Below are 26,762 nucleotides of genomic sequence, written 5' to 3' on the forward strand. Positions count from 1 at the left end.
AATAAGTCAGTTAAAGGATGAGATTCAGAGAGCGTCATTTAGAGGGATCAGGGAGGAACAGTTATCCCTCCTGGGTTAGAGTTTATATACTCAGGAGGGTATATAAATCTCTAACAGATTGAAAACAGAGGAATGAAACACATGTGCACATATATAAAATGAGAGGAAAAAAGTAATGAAAAATGCTCAAAATCAAGGAAAAGCAGGGTTTACTTTTTAAAATTTTCACACCTTTCGCGGCTGGTCTGTCGACCTCACTCATATATACGGGGGTGCCGTCGTATACTCTCGCGCCAAGCGCTCAGTTTTTACGACACGGCACTAATCCTATTGAGATTTCGTAAATTAAACTATTAGTGAAGAAACCAAGGCTAATATGACTGATTTAGAATCAGAAGTGTGAGAAAGAATGATAACTTTTTGTTAAGACATTCCTATGTATGTTTGTTTTAGAACAAAAAATATTTGGGTTAATTTAAATGTTTTTAAAAACTTCTACATTAGTAACAAACAGTAACTACTGAATATAAGAAATAATAACAAAAATAGTTACTGTAAATAGCAGTTAAACATTAGTGTAAAATATTTTTGCCAGTCTTTATTTAACGTGATTGATAAAATAAAGCGATTGTTTTTTTTAAAAAAAATTATGACCTCGTATTGAATATCTATCAGCAATTAGTCTCAATATTATTTAAGATGTGCATGTGAATGGAATTGCTAAATATGCTGCTTTCTTTCAAAAATACAGAAAAACAACTCCCCCCGAGGAGTTGACATTCTCCCCGTGTGAAAATGTCTTAATTCAACACTGCCCATTAGGGATAACGGTTCCTCTCTGATCCCTCTAAATGACGCTCTCTGAATCCCACCCTTTAACTCACTTATTTTTAATTAAAAACAGGTGTGTTTATTTTAACAAACGTATTAAATCACATTTACGTCTGTTACTTCCGATGCGAGAAATAGGATTTAGGTGTTCTATTTCAAATAATGCAATAACTGTACATTTTCAAGAATTGAAGTCTGCTGACATGAGAGATCATATGAAATGATCCAAAATTGTTCCCTATCTTTCCTTTCCTATCTCAATCTGTGCTAGTGCTACCTACTAATATACTGTATAATATAGGGCGAGACTATAGTACCTACTAAAATATAAACCTTTCTTCAACAGTTGACAATTTCATGTTCTGCCAAACTCGGTCATAGCGTTAAGAAATACAGATTTTATTGACTATTCGGTATTCTATCTTAAATGTTACATGTTTAATATTTATATAGAATGGGTCTGCATCATTTATATGTATATTGAGAGATCGGATTTCGTCTGCACCATCACGGAAAGAAAAGCAAATAATTGGGTGAAGTAATTTCTATATTTTGTGGCTGAATTTTTTTCTCCAGGGGGGATGAATTTTCTTCGGGGGGACATTCCCCCCGGGCTACCCCCGAAATTCAACCCTGCTCCTGGGTTAGAGATTTATATAGAATTTATCAATATGATAGTAGTATATAAGTGAAAGATTGCTATTGAAGGTGATGAAGATCATGCTCAGTGCCGTGCTATGGGGAAGGGGCAAGCAGATCGACGGCCCCGGGCGCCGAAGTAAGGGCGCAAAATTCGAGATGGGAAAGAAAAGAAAAGAAGGAAAGAAAAACAGAGGAATGAAACACATTTTCTCATATATAAAATGAAAGGAAAAAAAGTATTGAAAAGTGCTCAAAATCAAAGAAAAGCAGGGTTTACTTTTTAAAATTTTCTCACCTTTCGCGGCTGGTCTGTCGACCTCACTCATATATACGGGGGTGCCGTCGTATACTCTCGCGCCAAGCGCTGATTTTCCACAACACGGCACTAATCCTACTAAAGTTTTCGTAAACTAAACTATTGATGTGTATGAAGTGAATAAACCAAGGCTAAATGATTAATATAGAATCAGAAGTGTGTGACGATGTGCAGACTGTTTTTAATTATTTAGCTCGTTTTATTTCACCTTTTTATTGAGAACTGCTCAAGCTATAAGATAGCGGGCGTCACGTAAGTATTTTAATTAAATTACACCACGATTTTCATGGGAAGAGTGATTAACCTAGGGGAAATGACAACATAAATTTAAGATATTTAGTTTCTTACATAACTAATTTTGAATATACAAGAACATTTAGTTGAATTATTCTACAAAAGTGATTTGATGTCTGCTTCTTCATTGATAATTAAGTACATTAATATAGATTGTTTAACTGATTGGACATTAAAACATTTAAATTATTAAAGATGGAAGATGAATTACGATTATGCGACTTTTTTAATTCTCAGTCTTGAAAGTTTTACTATAGGCTGATGAATCATGTTTATAGTGCTGCATGACATATTATTACTTGAGATTAATATATAGCCACAAGTGCTTGTCCATACCTTGTATAGATGTCTTCTACACTTTGCAACTTAGCGTCCCAATAGTCTGAATTACGATGCTCCTAATCTCTACGTCGTTGGTCGTCCGAATTTATCATTTAGACCTTGAGGTCCCTTTTTATTATTTTTCGAGGGACACACCCAAGCCTCACATCAGTCGTCATATCCTATTCGTCAGATTCACAAATATGGAAACTTGTTGCTCTTTGCATTCTGATTGGCTATTAGCAAGAAAATTCACCCAAATTATATGGCGTGATTCAGCACACATGTGGATGGCGTGACTGTTACCGCCGGAAGATTTCAATAACAGGATTTCTAGACTTATCCACATCTATCTATGACTTGTCCAGAGATTCTTAACTATTAACCGAAATTTCCGCAAATACGGGGTCACGTTGACAAAATCGTGATAGTTTATCCTGTTAATAACCAAGCATAACCTTCAACAAGTAAACATACTACGAATTTTTGCGCAGTAAAGCGACCACAGTCACCTTCGAGGTTTTGCGTATTTCCTTTCTCTGTTACTAGCTTGTGACAAGCTAAAAGAGAAATTTGTCTTTTAAATCGCACATTAATCCAAAATAGCCCTTTTCAATTCCTTCAATAAAGAGCAATGTAACCATATTTTTGAATCCAGCGTCAGACTCCCACTGCTTCATAATTTTCGTCCTCGAAAATCATCAAGAAGCGAGCGCTGAAACCAAAACATGGGTAACCTTACTTTCCGAATGACCCTCGCATTGAATAAAGATTTTGCAAAATAGAGAAGTAAATTGTATGTCATGCACATAATATGAGTTTGTTGTCGGCATAGTCATAATTCACCTTTTCTATACAATAAAATAAAGAACATTTGCAATATAAATATTTTCCGTCTCTTCAATAAAATAGCTAAATAGACGGACACTTAAGTATGAGAAACATCAAGTGAAAATGAAAAAAAATGAAATATTTGAGTTTTACGTCCCACGGTTATGGCGGTTAGGCTAAAGGAGACGGTGATTGTGAGAAATGGTGGAATGAAGAAAGTGGGAGGAAACGGGAGAACCCCGAGAAAACCCACGCACACGGTGTTTGTCCACCACAAAGTTCACTTGGCGAGGGCTGGCATCGAACCCGGGACCCCAAGAACCAGAGGTGAACGCTCTACCAATGAGCCACCGCGGCCCCCAACATCAAGTGAATAAGCATAGAAATTGGCATAACATATAGCATATTGTATTAACATATTAATATAATATATTGCTGTTAAGGAAGTAAATTAAGAAAGTATGATATTAAAGATAAAGGTCAACAACTTTTGGAACATTGTGTTGAAAACATTTTGAATTGCTACAACTGCAATTAATTTCCTGAACAAAACGCTACATAAATAACCAAGAGTTGATCATAATTTGAACATGCTACTGTGAGTGAATTACTACATTAAGGTTAAAAATAAAATAAGAAAAAGACATAACAGTTTTATCTTGCTTGCTACATTCGTATAAGTTACTGAATGAATTAGCACATTGAAGTTGAAAAGTTAATAATAGAAGTGAAATATTACATATATTGAAAATCAATAATATTTTGAATCATGCATTATTAGCAAAAGTTAACATTATAACAATCTATTAATGCCCTGGAAGTTCTGTATAGTTAACAGGTTTCATGTCCTTCAAAATTCATTACAACTGATTCAAGCATGAAACAGTGAATCAACAAAAATCAACATTTTATTTTATTTGAATTGTTCTGTGCATGGAGAGGGCATAGAGCAAAAGTAACGACAATTAATAAACTAGACTAATTAGTAATAACAAAGAACTGTTAGGGCTATCGTCCTAACGATAAAGTTATAACGCTATCTTAGATTCGAACTCAGTTCTGTTAGGACTGTTGAGTCTGAAACTTAGCAAAAATAATAATAATAATAATAATAAGTACTGTTATACGGTTCTATGTACGTTAAATGCGTATAACTTAATAAGAGGTGTGTTAGTTCAAATTAAACGAAATAGAGTCCCATTAGGATTGAACGATACACAAATAAAGAAGAATTAATATTGTTATAATTACTATCGTATATTGTCTACTCAGGAACACAATTAGTTAATGTTATTCTAATATTATTCCATTGTTTTCATAGATGTTAGTATCAACATCATGCTTATGAAGTGCTTGACCAATAATTAACAATTGATTAGAGATTGATGGCTAAGAGATCGATTACATTAGCAATTTAAATGGCAGTAACAATTTATAGAACAAAAATAACATTTTTGTTTTGTCTTACATGGCAATCAACCTTATTTAGTTGCTTGCAAGGATGAGTGAATAATTACAATAGAGTCACCCCAATTGAAGGTGAATAACTAGGAATATAATAATTTAGAAATCAACTTCCATAAGTAGATTGCAATAAGAAATTTACAGACTTGAGTTATCCAAGAGGGACGTGAGAGAGTTATTATTATTGACTTAACATGTAGAATCAAGGGGGACTATGGGCAGTAGATTTTGTAAGTTATTTACACTAAAATTTTGAAAAATTAACAAAATAGACAAGACAAAAACAGACTTAAAATGGAGTTGGCCCTTAGGTACACCTTGGGTCTACATGGAATGAGACCCTGTTCCGTTATGAATGCTCTCTTTTTATACCCAATATAAAGGGTGAGTTCCTCTCTTTCCTTTCTCCTCTTTTGTACGTTTTAAAAGTTTACAGGTGTATTCAAAAGGAGCGAGGAAAGAAAAAGATCTCTTGTTGTTTATTTTTCGGTGACTTCGGAGAATCGAACCAATACTTGTTTAGATTTGGAAACTCCACACCTAGTGGTTCTTACTTCCGCCTGGTCATGGGCGAGTTATCAGGTATACCGAATTTAGCCAATTAAAGAAGTTTAATCATTTATATATTATTTATTTCTTGCCGGCATCAAAGAATATTGCCACAGGCGATTATCCACAGCCTTAGGGGCAGGGGCAAAAGCCGGTTTTGTAACTTTTCGATTGAGGAGCAATCGTCTCTCCTTTTTTCTATTATTTATAGCCAATGGAGCGAGGAGAGAGGATTTTAGATTGTCGATCTGTGACGAAGGGGGATCGAACCTCAGCGTACTCTTATTCAAGGTCTAGACCGTATCCATCATACAATTGTAGTTCAGCATGGAATTAATCTGGAATCAACGTTTCCGGGGGGGAGGCTTTCACAAAATCCAGGGGATTCCACAAAAATACAACAACTGAATAGGTACATAGAATTAAATACATTAAAAAATGCAAAGTTAATTGTGCATTTCATGCATAGACGTTTTGCAGAGGAAAATTTAGTTGACAATTATTATGAGCCACGCAGTGGACAAAACCACAAGACGCTTCTACGGACTTCCTTTTGACGCTGGTATGATATTAAAAATAATATTACAGGAAGCTTGTATGAATACTGCGAAAACAAGAACACTGTTTCCATTTTGATCGTTAATTTTGAGCTAAGGAAGAGAGTTAAGAAATTCTATTTCTGAATTTCAGTTAATCCTTTATAGTGTTATCGATATTCTAGAGAATAGGTGCGAAGTTGGGATAATTGGAAGGTTGACGAGTTGGAGGAAATGAATCCAATCACCAAATATGTTCTGAAAATGGGGAATCTGGTATTTCATTGGGCTTTGCAAGTTATTAGTGAATAACAGGATGGGCGTTATCCGAAAGAGTGAAGAACTCTGTATAGAAATATAATAGTTCTTCACTTATTCATTCAGCATTGGCCGAAAGATGTGCCACGAATACTTTGTGCGCGTATACTTTTGAGTAGCGTTATATACAGGATATACCTACTAGAAGAACATTCACAGGTGTGAGAAGGAGACTTTCACTAATTAGGTAAGTATACCTCTATTCTATTCTGCAATATCTTTTCCAAAACGTCAAATTGCGTTCTGTGAAGGGTGAACTTATCGAGTAAGGAAACAGACGTCCATGTGTTCCTCCAATATTTGTCTACGTGTTTGAAGGTTTTACCAATTGTTTAGAAGCATCTTCTTCCAGCGTAGTCTCATATACGATTCACATGTCGTAGTCAATATTTACTCATGAAACAAAATATAAATAGCGATATTAGTAATTAAATATAATAAAAACAATAATCACTTAATTAACTGTAATTAACTGCTCTAATTAACAAATCCTAATTATTAATATATTTTAATAAGTATTAATCACCATTAACGAAATTCAATAATCTATTAATAGCTAGATATTGTTTTGTTTTTATTTTTTTTATTTTCTTATTTCTTTTCGCATGAACATAAAACAGTGGTGTGATGTATCTAAAAGTTACAGAGTTCATTCGTCTGTATGTCCTTGTTCTTCTGATAACACCTTTGGCTGAACTTGTGATGGTAACTTCGTCTGGTTCCTTTTTTTTCTTTTAGCTTTACATAATTCATTGTGACATAAGTTTGTATAGTGGTTTAAGCTGGAGAGAATAAATGTTACTTGTTAGCTAAATTAGTAGCATAGTAGTAGAGTTATGCGTTTTAGAGTTTATATTATTTTATTTTATTAAGCATAAGAATAGGCTCTACCTGTTTTTGGTTTTTAAGTGTGTTTGGTGTATGTGTCTTGCCTGTATCGGCTTCATGCTTTTTTTCATTTCCTTTCATACCTTTCCTGGAATGAGAAACATATCCCAGTCGCAGGATTAGCAGAAGCAATAGGAACTTCGATTAGTCTACCTGCGATAAAAGGTCCTCATTCATTACCTGATAGCAATGCAAAAATCCCTAAAATATTACCTTGTCTATGCTTTTGCGCACGGTGTAAATGAACAAAGAAAGAATTAATTGACCATGAATGAACGTAAATGAAAATAAATGAACATAAGCCTCTATTCATAGGATTAATTATCAACGATGTTATTTTAGATATTTATCTAACAACAATATACCTGTACCTCTTAGGATAGAAGTTAAAGATAATAGGGGTCAGTCGTAAGCTGAAAATGAGAATACATTTTAGATAATTTAACTATACTCACTGCTTTGGCAATCAAACTTTTTGGTCTGTAAAGAGAAAAACTGCATTATTTCAGAGTCACTTTATTTCTTTTTGTTAAATACTATGTTGTACCAGAAATTTGAAATTAGTGATGAATTTTAGTAGATAAGTAAAATAAATTTAAATTCTCGATTTTTATGTCCCATGATTATACCAGTTAGGCTAAGGAAGACAGTGTAATAAATAACGAATTAAAATGATAAAATAAGGAAAGTGGGAGGAAACAGGAGAATCTCGAGAAAACACACGGTGTTGGTCCATCCTAATTATTAAGATGGGTTAATCATTAAGATTAAAAACACTAATGGAGTCTTAGAAAACTAAGTCGACACAACAGCACATGAGGAGGAAGAAGACACTCACTAATACTTATTGACCTTGAAGGAGACACAAGCAGATTTAATTCTTAAATACTGGCCATCCCAGATACTGATGGAACAAATGTAAATAGCAATATCATTTGTTCATGGGTATCTGTAATGGAGAGTTGGAAGCTTCATTCTTAGTCGCTGCATGAGTAAAGGGGACTTCTTGGTTTGTGGAACCCAACTGACTGCATGACCAATCGCATGTTTACTGACGATCTCCGTAAGGCACCAGCCTGACCTAACGTTTTTCTATTGGTACCGTATGGCAGGCTAGTGCCTAGTGAAGTGTTATTGATTTACTTCGCATGTTTTTGACCAAGTGGATGAAGAAGGGTTGAAGAGTTTCGTCAATTGATCTACACATTGTAGGAGCATGTCGTAAATGCACTAAGGCGGGATGAGGTATATGTGTTCTGGTAACTAAATGGAATGTAGCATGTAGTATTAGTATATAGCATTGTATAATAACACAACGTTTACCTTTAAGGCATTATCACTTCTTCTTTGCTTTGTGTAGTTATTCTCACAATATGTTATACAAGGGTGTATGCATGATGCATGTGCGTATTGAGTTTTTGTTTTGTGTAAGAGATTGAGTAACCTAGTATAATGTCCATATAGAAATTATGTCTAATTAGTTGATACCTATACATATTTAATGATATATATATAATGACACTAATTCAAGACTCCTATCGAGTGATAACATGGTATGCTTACATAATTCTGTAAACTATACGATATATTGTACTAACTTTAATAAGAACTTATCATGTAATTAGATGAAATGTTACAAGGATACATCATGCCAGTGTGCAATTATATATATATATATATATATATATATATATATATAGTTATATATATATATAGTTATATATATATATATATATATATATATATATATATATATATATATATATATATATACATGTATATAGTAATAATCTGATAATAATAAAATTGTGCTAAAATATAAATATTAGTCCAAGAATATCATAATCTAATAAACAAGCTAAATATTTACTGAATACTGAATTTAAACAACTAATAACCACAAGGTACTGAAAATTAGAAACAAACTGAGTAATTATTGAATACTGAAACTTATAAAATTTAAATGACTATAGAATATTGAAAACTAAAACAAGAATATAATAATCTAATAGACAACTTAAATATCTCCTGAATACTGAACTTATACCATTTTAAATAACTGGAATATTGAAAATTAAAAATAAACAAAAAAAACTAAAGAATATTGAAAATCAAATAACTTAATAACTACTGCATGTAGTTAGATACATATAAATGATTAGATATATTTATATATTAAATTCTCAAGTTTATCTATTACTATTTATTTCATAATATCTTTATTCTACAAGAAATATAAAAGTAAGATTGCCACATAGCATAGATAAAAGACTGAAAGTTGAAGTTTTGGAAAATCAGTACGAGTATAGTCAAGCTGGCGAGGAGGGAAATCTTTACTCATGGGCCTGGCGTCTCAACCAATTTAAAGCGGTCTGTGAAAATGCACTCGTACGCAGAAGTGATCTTCTAGGTGAAGTTACTAAGAAAGCTTTCTTGTCATAAAATTTAAGGCTTTGGAGCACACTTTCTTTTCTGACTAATGGAATGAAGTGTTTGAATGCAAATTTCTTCCTAAGGCGATTAAGGCAGTACAGAACATCGTCATAATTTAATTTAGTAAAAACAATAAAAGTGAATTTGTAACAAAATTTTTATTCACAATTACATAACCGATGAATGTCATGAACAAGGAGGAGCATTTAAGGAGGGTATTCATTTGCGATAAGGAAACCTGCCTAACTCCTAAAAGAAAGAGGTCATATTTATCAACCCGCAAGGGCTTAAGCTCAATGAAATAGCAATGTTTTGAAGAAGACATGATCTCTTTGGTCTTTGAAAAATCAGTTAAGCTATAGCAAGGGATTTCTGGCATTAAATTGTTCTGCATAGAAGATGTATTTAAAATGACTGTCCCTTGAATTGGCCATTTCTGTGTGTTGAAAAGAGTTACTTTCTGCTTGTTTCCTTCGGTGTACGGCTTCGTGTCGTCGTTGATTATGCCTGTCACTCACTTTACCTCTAAGAATAGGTAAACAGTAAAATTAATTGTGTGAATTTACACAGTACCATTTAGTTCCAATATATTCTTCTAACTCCTACTAAGGGTGTCTACATATTACGCAATGATTCACCGAAGCTGTACAATCCGTGTAGAGGGCTAGGTGGTTACAAGGCAACGCTAGAATGTTGAGATCGTTTTGATAACACACTTTGCATTCAAATTTGTCTGGTAAATCATAAGGCGAATTGTGACTCGTGTTATTTATATGCGACTCATTTTCTTCATTACTTAATTCTTTTTGGTCAGATTTAACTGGAGGATATAACATAGCGCCTGTATGTGAGCCAAAAAAGTTGGATCTTGGACAAGATTCCAATTCTTAATGGACTCGTCGAACAAATTCGGCTCCTTTTACCAACAATAAATAATAACAGGTTGGAGAGTATTTTCAATGTTCGACCCAGGTATTATCCGTATTTTTCCAATTAAATAATCCCAGTCCACAGTAATAACATAGAACCAAATCATGATTTCCAGTATAATAAAATCCAGATCGAACAAGTTCTTTTGAATTTTGACCAGTTCCTTTAGGCCATGGAATAAACGTCTCTAATCGCGATCCCGCAATTGCATATTTTGGAAGCAGGGGAGGGCTACATAGATAAGTCTGTGTATTGTACAATTCAATGACATACCAAGGATCCAATTGGATTTTTGGAGGAATAGGTTTGGGGCCTATCTGAAATGGCGTAGTGGTCGAACCAGAGTCTTCCTCTATAGGAATATTTTGAGTGTCGTGGCGTAGTATTAAGGGGCAATTTGGGTTGGCGTGCAATCTAACTGGTAGTAATAATTCTCCGGGACGAAAGTTACCTATTGTAACTTGACAGAATATGCACTTTACGAAATAAGTGGGGTGAGAAAAATAAAAACCGCATTTCGCCAGAAAATTAGAATTTAGAAAAACATGAGGCCAATTGCTAAATGTCTTTCGTCTATCCATTTCCTTGCGGAGATTTAGTGAAGTTTGCATAAGGTATAGCGAGCCGAAGGTTGGAAATATTGCTTTTTCAGCCATACTTACAGAAGGTTTAAGGTTCCGCGTGTGATTTCCTTAAAGGTCTGAAAAAAAGTAAGTCATTGTATAAGGAAGTTGTAGATGTATCCCTTTTTTCTTTCTTTCTTTTTTCTTTTTTTTCTTTCTTTTCTTTAAGTTAACCTAAATCTATGTATACTGATCATTCATTCCATTAGTCAGAATATATTGGGTTATCTACTCCCAATCATCATGAGAGGGGTTTATTTCTAAAACAAGCCATTCTTTATGTGCGCTCCCAGAGGGGTGGTTTTCAATTTCCGTTTTAGCCTTGACCTTGTAAAGTGTAAACCATTCACATAATGCTTTGCTCTGGCTTAGAGCACATCTCGCAGAGTTCACACGTGCATGCGAGCTACAACATTCGCGTGAGCGGGGGAGGTGTTCTAATCGAGGACATCTCAAAGTATCTAAACCCTCAGCTTTAATACCGAGTTGTTGTTGGAGCCATTTAATTTTATTGCTATATTTACAGTAAACTCTGCTGTTGGATGGAATTAAGGTGGACTGCATATCCTGTACTGTAGAAATTGCAATCCCACCAGATTGAGACCACTCGAGACCATGAATGCGCGTAAATTGAAAGTGAACCCGACGTTTATCAGTTTCTAGTAAGGATTCTAATGAATAAGGTGAGTTGATTAAGCAGTGAAATAAGAATGTGTTATTTGGGGTTTCGATTCCCAATTCACGCACATAATACGATTTTCCTAATAAAAAGCCTTGAATATCCACTATGAAGATTGGCTGGGTAGGAGAGTTTCGCAGTGGGAAGGAAGATGGACGCAAAGAAGCAAGTAAAGAGCGATCTCTCAAGATTCCTTGAAATGCATTTAACAACAAGGAAGGAGAAAAGGCATGAAAATGTTGATTCAAGAATACTTCCTTCCATTTTGAGAACATTTCCTCGTTCTGTGAGTCTTCGTGTAGTTGTTGTTCAATTGTGATAAGGGGGTATATTCGAACTTGATTAAGATATTTCGTTAGTGAGTCGCTCAGGCAACCATCTTTGATGTACCCCTCATAACATATTACACAATTTTCCCTTCCAGCCATATTTTTTATCCTTAAAAAATAGAATGTAGTTATAAGTATATTGCTTGTTACTTAAGAGTGACAATTATTGCTGTAACCTCTTAATTATTACTGTAATTTATGTAATAATCTGATTATTGTTGATTTTCAGATTCTTAAAATACTTATACTCGTACTGACGTATACTTACGAAATTGTTATTATTATTATTATTATTATTATTATTATTTTACTATTGCAATATCTCGCAATATTCAGGTCTCGTATGAAGGGTGCGAGGCACTTCATATCCATCGGCTACGTTTTGAGGTCGAGGGAGTTTTCTCAATTTTCTATAATAGAAGACAGATGCAATTAAAAGACAACCTAATTTAATATTAATGATTATTCCCAAGACTAATGTTATGATACATTCTAAACTTTCATTATGCGTTTCATTATAAAATCACTATCTCTTCTGAATCGTCTGATACTTCGTAATTTGTTATGAGGGTTGGAACTTTATCTGGTTTATACTTCAACCAAGATGATGAAGCTATATGTGGCACTTTGGCCATTAATGTTTGCAATTTTGAAGTCAGGGTCGTATTTTTGAACATTAGTTTAAATGACAACCTAGATGTACGAATACGGAGCCTACTTTAGGAATGGAATGCAACGGGATATCTACTGTTGGACATGAAATAGTAAAATCTTGTTCTTCAGCTATCAATAGAGATATTGTAGTAAAGTTTATATATGATATTGACATATCCCTTGAATGATTAAAGCAATTACATTTACAATCTTGATCAATATCCTTTGTTTTTCCATTAAATTGGGCCTTAATACATTCCATATACTGTAACATATGAACAGGTGGAGTGGTTACGAGACATAATAAATCAGTGTGGATATTGCAAGTAGTATAAAGAATTTGGTTTGTGATTTGACGATAGACTATGAACAAAGGTGGTACACCCAAATGACAAATTTGATGATGGCGCCTGAAGGCAAGAGGGGAAATGATGTATGCACTGTCGTTAGCTAATAAGTCAGTGGCCGGAGGTTTTATCCCTAGCATTGCATACTGGGGCGATATAAGACATTCGGCCAATGGATAATTATATATAGAAGCGGGGTCTGATTGTATTATTTTCAGTGTTTTTCCTTTTTGTTGTAACCGATATTGAATGTCTTCTATTACATAAGACAATTCAGTTACCTTTATCAATTGCGGATGAACCATTCGTCGCTGACAGCCAATTAATAATTTTTCAAATTCAGTTTCTGATTTTAATTGCCGATTGGATGATTGAAAAAACCAGGGCTCATCCGAATATTGAAATATTCTGTTATAAATATAATCCAAATTGTCCTTAGTCAACAGCAGTCGCTTAGTATGTAGTCTAGTAATTGTATGAAAGAATGATCCTGTTGAAAGGTCATCAGCTGATATAGTTTCAGATAAAATATTTTGATCAAAATTTTCAAACTCATATTGTTCCGTAATAGTTGGTGGATAAGAAAATTTTGTGAGAATTACTACTGCTGATTCATAGTGAATTGGTGAATCAAATGGAACAATAGACAATCCGCCATGCGCTAACTTAGGAATTGATAATGACTGTACAGGATGATTGATAACACTGAGTACCGTTACTAGTCATATTGCTGTGGTAGCCACATTGTCTGATGGATTAAGTCCACGCCTCGCCGTTCTAGGGGTAGCTACGGGGGTAGCTAATGCTCTTACTGATATTGTGTCTCCTACATTTTCCGCTTCTATACTATTGTGCGACTTTATTTGAGCGAGAAGGGGACACAGATGTTTACAACAGCAATTATACAATATATAAAGACATAGTGCAAATATGACAACTGATAAAAGAATATATGAAACTACTTCTGCTATATCGTGCAATAGTGTGGCTTCTGCGGGGGTTGGTACTAAAATAAGGGTGGCTATACCCAAGTGGCTTCTTAATTTATACCCAAACCATAAAATAATTAAGGAGATAGTGACATTCCACACGAACAAAATTGTTAAATATGGTCTGGTAGATTGATTTTTTTCAAAGGGTATCATTGGAGTACTCAGTGGCGTAACTGAAGATAACGTGGTTGAAATTTTGAAATGGGGAACGCGGGCAGTCCAGTTCTGATCAAGGCACTGGTTGAGATGAGTGAATTCAGAATTTTCAAAAGTTGATCCTTTCAACTTTAGGGTTGAAACTTGAGTCCAAGAAGCGGGAATTATGATTTTCATTTCCAATTCCTTATCGTTAATTTCTGAGCAGGAAAAAAGATGGGGATATTACATGAGTTTCAGTAATAATTGCTTTACATCTACAAGGCAATGATAACTGATAAGCTCCAGGCATAGTAGAATCGAGTTGCATTGTTCGTTTGACTTTGGGGCATTCTATATAAATTTCAGAGGGATGATTGGTTAAAGCTAATAGTCCAGGTCTTACTTCAGTGATTAATAATCCATTCGTCTCTTCACATCGAAAGACACAATATTTACTGATCTCTGCTACTGAGGCAGTATGAAATAGTGTTCTTGCACAACCTGGTGAACGCAAATTATCCGCGGGATAAATTGGAATGTAACATAACTCACTACTCTTGAGATCGCAAGCAGATAGTCGATCTGTGGCCAATACTGAAATATCATTAGCACGTTTCACAACGATAGATGGTGGATGAGAGATTAAGCAAGTAGCATTCCCGAACTTATACGGTACTGTTATCAATTCGTATACTTCGACATTGCCTGGATTTCGAGTAATAGGTACCTTAATTATTACATTTAAATCATTATTCTCATACTGGCAAGACGCTAAAGGTAATGTTCAGTATTTCATCAGATCCGTTAATGGTGCAGCTAATATGTATGAATAGCGTCTTAATTTAACTTGTAATTTTGTCAAATTTGCTTTTAACTGATCTGGGGTGATCATAGTAGGGGGTATTCCCTGTGACATACAATGAGCTAATATTGCTTGGTCTTCGTTACTTTTGATGATTCGAATTAGTAATCGATGTAACTTAGCGACTTGTAGGGTTAACAACAATTGTTTTCCTGTAATGCCTTCTTCTAATTCGAGATTTAAAGCTTACTGAGTCAACTTAATTTGGGTTTCTAATTTAGATATGGTAGCTTTTAACTGCGAATTGAAATTTTGACCAGCCTAAACAAACTGTACTATGTTTCTATGATCTTGATATATCTCAGTCTTAATTCCTTCAAAGACTCGTTACATTTCCGTGGTTCGAACAGCCAATTTATCCACCAACGACACTGTTGCTACTGAACAACACCATGAAAGAGCAGATCCAAGAAAATCTATACCACGTTTCACGCTTTGATTTAATATATTATAATCAAGATGTGCTCATTATATGTCATGTTCATTAATTAGCATAGCAAGCTCATTAATGTGCTGGACTACTGAACAATAAGAGAAGGTTACGTTTTCTGTCTGAGAACTTACTTCCTGAGTTATCTTATAAATTAAAGCCAACTGATCTTCATCAGGGAGTATAGTGGTTATCTGTTGATGGTAAACTAACGGAATTGTAGCCTCATAGGGTATTACCTTTGAAATTTTATTCCAGAATGCACCTGTTGTAATTGAAACAGTAAATTGGTTACCTGAAGACGGTGATGATACATCTATTAATAACCCTAAGTTGATAAGAATAGACCCTATTACAAGAAATCCCATCTGTAAAGAACAGAGTTAATTACCAATTAAAAATTCATGCCATGTTTTTTTTCTAGACACTACTAACAATATTACTTGTTGAGTTCTCCTATCTACCCTGAATATTAATTTGAAGGCAATGCCATACTTTTTCCGAAATTTACTAATCGTCTTTTATTATGGAAACTAATCGTCTTTTGATTTATACAACCAAAATCTAAATAGACATCCAGAACGAAAAAAGTGCATATCTTAAGTAAGCTTCAGTGGCTAAGATTGACGAAAATTCAAGGGGTATTATGAGCTTGACATACCTTTCTGGGATACCTTCAAAACATAGCCGTGAGATATCCTTCAATCAATGCTCGACTAACGATCTTACGGAATTCGGAAATATTCGTAATTCTCCTATTCGAGGGTGAATCGTATATTAGTTCATAGTTGGTTATCCTACAATATAAGCTTATATAAATTATTGTGCCAATCTCTAGTCAGTGTACTTTATCTCTTTAGTTATCTCTTTCCATTACTTGTGTATTATACAATTTACGTGTCTGATAAGAAAAAAAAATATACAACTAAAATGAACTTCAATACATACTTATTTCTGAGTGTTTTTTGAATTATCTGCATTTTGAGTTCTATCATTGTTGATTTGTCTTCCTCTATTTGGGCGTCTTCTAAAAGATTGTCCTCTTTTAATCGGCTGACCTCTGTTTGAATATTGATTTCCGCGGTGGGGTCTATTAGATTGATCCCAATACTGATTTTGATTTTGTAGAATTCGGCACTCGCGAACAAAGTGACCATATTTACCACATGCGTAGCATTGTATATTATAAATATTTATATTCTGAAATCTCCGAATCAGGTTAGGAAGAATGCCTCGTGTACCACGACCTCTATTGTTATAAAATCTTTGTCCTACACGATTTTGTACTCTCTGTCGATTTACTTCGAACTTCGGTTGACTAACTTCCACCTTAGGGAGTTCCAAGGGTGCATCAGAAAGGGCACGTAAGCCTGCTTGAACTTTAGCAGATTCATACAATTTGAGCAATCTATCAACTTCATCCACACTATCTAGCTCACGAGTAATGACGAATTCTAATGCACGTGGATCCAATCCTTTTAATATATGTCGTTTCCGTTCAGTCTCACTCATACTAGGATCTACTTTGTTACACAGTCTTAAAACTGCATAAATATATTCAGAAAAACTTTCATGGGGAGTTTTATTTCGTCTTGCCAATAGTGCAAAAGGTTCACCAAGCTCAGCTGAGGCTGTGAAAGCCTTTCTTAGCTGAACCTCCAGATCTTCAAATTTTGTCAACGCCACTAATGAATCTTTTTTCATATGATACCAGTCAGCGGCACTTCCTTGCAAATACGCGGGAAGAAATTTTCGTTGCTCGGCATCACTCCAGGAATATAGATTTGAACATGTTTTATACGCGTCAAGAAATTGAGATATGTCCTCATTTAATTTTCCAAAAAAAGGCGGAATTGTGATGGAGGGCAGTTTGTTATTTACAGTTATACCAGCCATTTCTGATTCTGTTTCCACTTTTGTTTTTAATACTTTTTCCTTCACGGGAGGATTAGAAGGAAATTGAGTTTTTATACACTTGTTAAGACACTTCTTGTCCTGACTGGACTTCGAACAAATGAAGAATCCTTGGACATCCGTATTGGGGTAGCCGAATGTTAATATTCACCTTAAATGGACCTACAAAATACGAAAGGCGTATGCTAATGTAAGTTTATTGTAAGTGTTTTCTTTCATGGTATTCTTTTATCGTTGATTTTGTTTTTCGATTTATTCTCTCTCACGGAGGGAGTTGAATTTCCCCTTTTTTTAACTTTTTTTAAACAAAATTTCTCTTTTTTTTCACTTGGTGTTATGGGTTTATCTGTCAATCTGTCTGGCTATCTGTCTTATTTGTCAACACCAGCAAATAATACCTTGCCAAGGTAAGCGGTTAACTTCCTTAGTTGTATTTAATGTATTCATGTTGTTTAATATATTCCTTTATTTCAATTGCAGGGTTTCCGACCATTAATGGATTTTTTTGTTTTTAAACCTAACTTAGACTTTACACTTTACTTACTAGGACAACGTTGTCTATGAATCACTTATATTCTTATGGACTCAGTTATTTATTTATTACTCGTTTCCTTTGTTCTTTTTTTGTATTAATCTATCATTTCTTTCAGAAAGCCTGCTTCACTATGGAATTTCACGTTAGAAGTTTCTACGCCTATTGCGATAACTTATTAAATAACATATTTTAATTGAACTTTGCAATAGAAGATGATCGATTAAAATCGATCCGGTTCTTAACCAGAGAACTTGGATAATACAATTTCATTCGTTCAACATTAACTTCCTTTGGCTGACTTTTCCCATTCACATGCAACACTTCGCATACGTTTTTCGGATGTACACGTATAATTCTATAGGGGCCCACATATCAAGCCCTTACTAGTTTGGGAGATAATCTCGGCTTAGTTGCCAAATTTCTAATGAGGACTAAATCGTTTTCTTTAAACGTATGGGGCTTCCTATTTTTGTCAATTTTGACTTTTTGATTTTCCTGTTGCCTAATTAAGACATTTTGAGCGAGTTTTCTTATTCAACTTAGATTCTTTTTCACGAGTCTTCCATATGGAGTTCGACATGGTGTTTCGTGTTCGATACCTAATACAGCTTTTCTACCGAACACCAATTTATATGGAGAATAAGGATGATATTCCTGTCTTGCAGTATTGTGTGCATAACAAGCAGTTTTAATAAATAGCGACCAATCCTTTTGAGAAGTGGAGACGTATTTACTCAAATAGTTTGCTAACGTATGATTATATCTCTCCACTCGTGGATTTGTTCTAGGATTATAGGCGGTACTGAACTTTTGATGTATACCCAGTACTCCAGTAATCTCAAGCGTTATTTCTGCGACAAAATTTGAACCAAGGTCACTTAATAGATAACGCGGTGGTCAAAAATAACAGATTATATCATCCAATAAAAACTTTGCTACATTCTTGGCTGTTATGGTTTTCAACGGTCGGGCTACTACATAGATTAAAAACATCGACAGCGGTGATGACATACGTATAACCATTTGAGGAGGGCAGTGGGCCAAACACATCCAAATTTAAAGTATGAAAAGGAGCTATTGGATTAAATGGTTCATGCAACCCTAATGGTTTAGTGGTTGGGTCTTTACGTTCTTGACATTCGCGACATGTCTTAATATACTGTTTGATATCAAATCCCATTCGAGGCCAATAAAATCGCTCATTGACACGAGAAAATACTTTGCGTTCTCCAAGATGTCCGCCTTCTAGACATGAAGTATGTGTAGCATATAGCACCCCAGGAACCAGACTTTGAGGAACACATAGTTTTAAATCATTATTAGACTTACTATATAACACCTCATCTACTAATGCATAAGAACGAGTCTCATTATTAGTAGGATCAGACTTTACTAAATCACGAATTGTACCAAAATATTCGTCTTCTTTCTGTGCCTTGATTACATCAGTAGCGTCAATTTTCATCATGTTTATACACAGTCCTTCGCGATTGGCGTTTTCTTCCTCACTTAGGATTTGCGTCGGATATCTTGACATACAGTCGGAATGACGATTATAGGGGTTACCTCTTATCGCTTTAATCGAAGTGTTGTAACATTGTAACCTGATTAACCAACGAAGATATTTGATTTTTAGATATTTCATGTTCCTTAAATAACAGACACAACAACTATCAGTAAATGCAGTGAAGTGCGGCACTCCTATTATATATTCATGAAAGTGAAACACGGCTTGTACCAAAGCCATTGTCTCCTTTTCTAGGATCGTCAAGGACTTAGCTTCATGGTCTGAGATTTTCCGGCTATAGTAAGCAATAGGCCTTTTTCTCCGTTTTTGATCTGCATTAATACTGCACCAAGTCCGTATTCACATGCATCTACATGCAACTCGGTAGCATCTGCTTCCGGATCAAAGATGGCTAATACAGGGGCAGTAACTAACTTTTCCTTTAAAGTATTAAAGGCTTGACGCTCTTTATCTCCAAAATGGAAGAGTACATCGGACTTAGTCAAATCTATTAAAGGTTTCGCGACAACAGAAAAGCTCTTGATAAACCTTCGATTATAACTAGCCATTCCAACGAAGCTACGAACATCACGAACTGTTTTTGGTTCGGGGAAGTTAGTGATATCCTCGATTCGCTTAGGGTCTATTTTTACCCCGTCGCGTCCTACGACGAATCCTAAAATAGGTAGTTCGGAATACATGAAGTGAGACTTTGATGGATTTAATTTTAAGTTAGCTTCCCGCAAGCGAGTTAATACCTTTCTAAGTCTAGCTAACTTTTCGTCTATTGATTTTCCAAACACAATCAGGTCGTCCATATAACAGGCCATGATGTCAAATTTCAAACCGGCAAATACTTTATCGATCATTCGTTGAAATGCTGCGGGGGAAGTGGATAACCCCTGTAGGACAACATGGAAAGCGAACAGGCCTGCTGAACAGATGAAGGCAGTTTTCAATTTGTCCTCCTCCCTTAAGGGGATTTGAAAAAAAACGATCTCAGGTCCATTGAGCTTATAAATTGAATATTTGTGAATAGATCTATTAAATCGTTGATTAATGGAAGAGCGTAACAGTCAGGAGATATTATAATATTTAGTTTCCTGAAGTCCACTACCAATCTCTTAGAATTATCTTTCTTATTGCCCAATAGGACCGGAGACGCATAAGGGGATCTACAAGGAAATATGATATTTTGTTTGAGCAATCTGTCTATTTCTTCCTGCATGGCTCTCTTAGTCTCTAAGGTCTCTCTATAAGGAGATGAAGATACCGGAATTTTGGAAATTAATTCAATGGTGTGTTCATATTCATGCGTCACGGTCATATCGTCAATTGTCCACGCTAAAATATCTTGAAATTCAGTTAATAGATCTACTATCTTTTTTCGATCTTCAGGGGACAGATCCGAGGAAATATCAATTTCTTTACCAATATCATGTTGTAATTTAGAATTCGAATCCTTTGTTTTCTCAGCGGAAAGTGAGCTGGCCTTAACCATGTTCACTCTTGCTTCTGGTGTAGGGACACATCCTTCTAAATGTCCTATGATTTGAGCACCTGAAATAGTCACGTCCCGCTTACTCAAATTAAACACAGGCAGTTTAGCATACCCATTTTCTTCTACATATATTGTAGGTGGTATTAAACATGAGTAAGTTCGATGCAAAACATGATTCGGTTCGACATAATGATCTCCAGTTATAAGATAACTTGGCTTAAGTTGTACTAAACCAACTTTCCCAGCAGGTATTTGCATGTGCTCGGCAGTTGTGATCAAGTTACGAGATGTTTGCTGCTCAATACAATTGTTTTTCAATATAAGACAGTCGTCCTCAGGTTGTGAATCACAATGTGCGTCTTCAGAAAAGGAGATTGAATCATGAAAATCTAAACTACTTTGAGGCACGTCAATGTTCGTAGGTGATACTGATGTTGAGCTAACGTTTCTATTCGTCCTAGGGTTACCATTTTTATTGTAAAACTGAACATGCGATAAATTCAGTACCGTTTGTTCCTTACGACTTGGCAAATACTGAACATAAAACTTCATGTTAGGATGTCTTTGATTACCTTTAATGAGAACAGACTGTAACACAATGCCGTACGTATAACGCTGAATAAAATCTATTCCTAGAACCATTTTCTTGTCGAGTTGAGATTGTTCAACTAATGCTACGTTTAACCATAAACGGCGCGATCTTCGATGATAGGTTCCAACTTGAAAACTTAACCGAACCATGGGAAGTGGTTGATTTAATTTATCTCCTAATGTGCGAAAACGAATTGTGGCACGCACTCGCTTAGTAATGGGGAATTTCTGAGGAATCATTTCTTCGGCCAACACTGAAATCTGAGAACCAGTATCTAACAAACCATCTAACTTTCTATTAAAAATTCGAATAGGAATCGTGGGCAATCTTTGATCACATAATTGCGTTCGAGTTCCTTTCACTTCAGTTGGTCTACCGTCTCTCACGATTTCGCGTTTATACGTCCACATTCTTTTAACAGATGAATCGTTTCTAATGCCCATATAAGGTTTTAGATGATGAGTTCTTTTACTTCTCTACATTTTGTCTTCGTTTCCCGATGAGATTCAGTATAAATGTCAGCTAAGTACAATAACCGCAGCACATGGTTAGCTTGATCTATGGACGATACTTCCTTTAAAACTAAAGCCTGGACATAACTAGAAGGCAATGCCTTATATAGTAGGCGTAACAACTCTCTTTCTCCAATTTCAGGTCTTACGAATTTCCAATCTCGTATTAAGGTATACGCAAAGTTATCAGGTGGAAAACGAGGAGGGAGTAGTTTTCTGTTCAACTTTTGTTCAAGCTGACCTTTATACAAATCATCAGGAAATGCTAGAGAAATCATTTGCTTTAATTCCCGAAACTGTAACTGTTGAATGGCATCTTTATGACATAAGAACCAATCAAGAGCTGAGTTTTCAAGACAGGCGAATAAATATATATGCTGTTCCTGGTCATCCCAGTTAACGGCACGAGCTATGGTCTGATATTCATCAAGGAATCTAGTAACCGATTTTTTAGGGTATCCTTTAAATTTCGACAATTTCAATACCGGTACACTGGCTACTCGATCGTCAGTTTCTTCCCGTGCACTTGTTTCATCAAGATTTTGCTTATTTTCTATTTGGGGTTCTTTCGGAAAGGATAAATTAACTTCTATTGATTTATTCTCGTCCAAATGTAATGAATCCTCTAAGGGAGTTTTTACGTTGTGATTATTTAAAATTTCTTGCCTAATATTCTTATATAACAATAGTGCAAGTGCGTTATCGGCAATGGGGGAATATTTCACTGGAGGAGGGTGAGAAGCAATTTGCGGATATTTAGGAAAACTTAAATTTTCAATACAAGGTTCGTCATTTAGAAAATCTGAATTCTTCACTTGATTCATATGAGAAAGGACTTGGTGTTAGTACATCACATGCAGTCCTCTCCTGATAGAGCTTCTTCATTGCCAATTCTTTAATTTCGTCATCGGAATCATATTTACTTGATTCAGGTGGTGAAGTTTCTGGGACTTTACCTTTCAAGGTTCGCCCACATGAGGTGGTATATCAAATGGAAAATAAACTTCATCCTCGACCGCTTCTGAAGCAACTACTTGCTGCTGTGTTGACGCCAACTTAGTACCGAACTCAAAATCACTCGTCATAATGCCAGGTGCAAAAGAACTAACTGCACCTTTACTAGAAGGGTTAGTCAGTTGTTCTGGCTTAAGAAAAATTGTGCGTTTCGCGACCACTGGATTACGACAATTGCCCGTAGTCGGGTCATTGTATAGCTGACACTTTTCGCAACGGATTCGTATCGGTCCCTGAGCTTTAGAAGATTCGACGCGATGAATTTTCTTATAGATGGGTGCTCCAAATCTGAGAAGATAGTCGATAGTATCTTGCCGCTGCAATAGAATTCTTAGCATATATGTAGGACCAGTATTATTGCGAACGCGAATACATTTATTCACTGAAATTCTTTCTTGTGCTAATTCCTCTTGAATTTCGGCATCAGTTAGGTCGGGAGAGACACCCCTGAAGACTTCCGACAAAAACGACGTTTTTCTAGGAGGTGCTGTTCTTTCGGTCGATTGTCGGTGAGTTTCGTAAGTTTAGCATTATCAAAAATTTTACAAGAAGCTTTATTACGTTTTGTGATACCAAACTTTGGATCATTACATTTCAAGATGTAGCCATTTTTGGTTTTAACGATTTAAAGTAGGAACGCTTTAACAATTTGAACGAGGAACCCGAGAATCATAATTAGCAATTTGTACAAATATCATTTTAGGGTTTGTGTACTAAGTGTCATAATCAGTAACTATGAAATGGAAGACAGGAATGTGATTTGATGAAACTGCAGAAGATACTCCTGTATTTTGTCGTTCAACCTCGATATTCGTCTATGTTATTGGTGGGAGAGACCGGATGTATTTCGCGGATTGAGCAGATTCGCTTGATGGGTGTCTATCTCGAGATCCACTGATTGGTTCCTGGCTCCAAGAAAAATACAGAGTTCGAGTGGATGATTGTTCTATTGAAGTGCTGGGGATTGAAGGAGATAAGGATGGTAAGCCCGAATGTCTGCCAAGATTGATCTATCCAGTGGTATTGTCTGAGTCCGCCATCGTAAGTACGTAATCTAGGGCCGAAGCCCAAATGGAGATGAAAATGAAAGAAAGTATGATAAGATGAGGTTCAAAAAGCAAGCTCACATTAACTCACACAAGAGAGGTTAGGTTTCTTGATTCAGTATGTATAACACGACTTTTTTATTATTTAAGCTAGTTAAGGAGGAGGAAACAATTTCGTTTATATAATTGGAGTGTATGGGTAATAGATTTTGTCCTCCTGCCTCACAGAGGGTTATGCCCTCTCTGTGGCATGTGATTATTATATACAAAAAAGCGCAAGAAAAATATTAGTTAAGCTATGGGATATTCTTTATTATCAGCTGAAGTGGAACATCTGTTGAGGGGGCTGTGAACTCATCATCATTTAATTTTATATAATTTTTACATTTATTTTGATTTATGCTAAGATATATATACAAAGTGGTAGGTAACTCCATCGACAAACTTTGGGAGGTCATTCCTTATATGAAATGAAAGAAAAAAGCTCTAATAACATGGGACGAAAAACGTCTCCTTTCAGAGTTATGAGCCAACGAAAATTCGAAAATTCACGTTTCGAAACACTCTGCCTTAGAAACGACAGGACTGATCCCAAGCGGTTTAAAGAGTTACAAAGGAACTAGTATGAGCTCCATCTAAATATCCATGTTTTACCGTGGTTCGTTTACGGAGAAACGAACCGTAAAAATGAAGTTGATGTATTGGGATACTACTTTAAGTACCAATGGCGCGATCGTTTCGCCGATAACGGAGGATGCTAAAACATGGATATTTAGATAGATCGCATGTTAGTTCCTGTGTAATTCCTTATACCGCTTGGGATAGGTTCATGGTTTCTAAGGCAGGGCGTTTCGAAACATGATTTTTCGAAATTTCGGCGGTTCATAACTCTGAATAGAGACGTTTTTCGACCTATGTTTATCAGGACTTTTTTCTTTCATTTCATATAAGGAATCACCTCCCAAAGTTTGACGGTGGAGTTACCTAGAATTGTTGAAGGTTTGCGAAGAATTGCTTCGTGGTGCATATCATCAAAGAGCAATGGATGGTGAGTCTGGAATCGCTTCGTAACGTACCGGAGTCGGAGGTCTTCTAGGTGATAGAGGAGGTGTGAAAAGGTGTTCTCTCATATAAGTCGCGTGTAGGGCTTGGTAGTTTAATTCTAAAGGCAAGGCGTAGGGCATGGCGCTCAAGAATTTGTAGTCTCCGGTAATAAGACTCTGGAGCTGATAGCCAGGCTGTAAAGCCATAAGTCAAAACAGGGTGTAAAAAAGCCTTGTAGGTGTTTAGAAGTATGTTAAATTTCAGGCCCCAGGTAGTCCCAGTTAGGCGTCGCAGTAAGTTCAGACGGTTGGTCGCTTTAAGAGCAAGACTTTTGAGATGAGCAGACCATTTCAGATGAGAGTCGAAGATAATGCCCAGATATGTGACTGTCGAACCAACAAGAAGTGGTGTACCCGCAATCTCAATACTGAGATTGGATGGATTGCAATGAACCCGACTGCGTTTACCTGGTGGTAGGAAGATAATGGCTTGGGTTTTATTGGCGTTAAGTTTGAGGCGCCAGGTTTCGCACCATTGAATGAAAGCATCAATGGCAGGTTGAAGGAGGCGATTGATGTGTTGAATAGTATTTGCCGTTGCCAGAAAAGCCTATCATCTGCATATTGAAAGAGACTGACGTTCGCAGGAAGAGCAGGAAAGTCAGCAACATACAGTAGATAAAGAAGCGGGGACAGAGCCGAGCCTTGAGGAACACCAGAATGAATAAACACAGGGTGTGAGAGAGCAGTATTGATGGAAACATAGGTCAGGCGACCGGAGAGAAAATGGTGGAAGAACCGAATGTAACATATTGGAAGGCGGAAATAAAATAGTTTGTATAGAAGACCTAGGTGCCAGACTTTATCGAACGCCTTTTCTAAATCGAAAAGGACAAGACAGGAAGGCTTAGATTGGTTAAACTGAGCAGTAATGTACGTGGTCAGACGGAGAAGTTGATCGTCAATACTGAAGTTTGGGCGGAATCCAGCCTGATGAAAAGGAATAAGGTTGTGAGCGGTGAGATAGATGTGCAAGCGTGAGACAAGAATTCGTTCGAGTATCTTGCTGAAAACAAGGGTGAGTTGTATTGGGCGGTAGGAAGACACAGAGGGAGCTGGTTTGTTCGGTTTTAGGAACATAAAAGTTTTTGATGTTTTCCAATCAGTAGGGATAAAGCCAGTACGGAGAATGAACGTGAAAATGAGAGACAGAAGATAATGGAGACTGGCCCTGGAGCAGTGTTACGCTTACGAGCTATAATGGTGGTAATTTCTGTGACAGTGATAGGAGCTGTTAAAGGTGAATCGTCGGGTAGAGGATGATCGGTATGAGGTTGGAGTGATGGTGTGTTGAGATTCAGCCGAGCTGTAGGATGACGACGAGCTGTAAGGGCAGGTCCAAGAGGCGTGAAGACCCCTTGCAGCTGGTCAGCAAAAGCATTGGCTTTTTCCTCGTCAGTGTGTAAGGGCGCATCATTTAGCATGAGCGGATAAGAAGTTCGAGAGGTTTATCAGTGAGTTGGTGAAATCGTTTCCAGTAGTTAGTTGACCCATAGAACAATTTATAAATTTAGCTAGTACCTATAATAAACACAATACCTAAGAGATATATTTTATGTGTCCTTTCTTCAAGAAAGCAAAATTTATCACTCAAATATATAAGTGCAATTCTTCTTCTTTGAGTATACATT

Source organism: Thermobia domestica, chromosome 14, assembly GCF_964235325.1.
Source record: "Thermobia domestica chromosome 14, izTheDome1.hap1.1, whole genome shotgun sequence".
In the NCBI taxonomy this organism is placed as follows: domain Eukaryota; kingdom Metazoa; phylum Arthropoda; class Insecta; order Zygentoma; family Lepismatidae; genus Thermobia; species Thermobia domestica.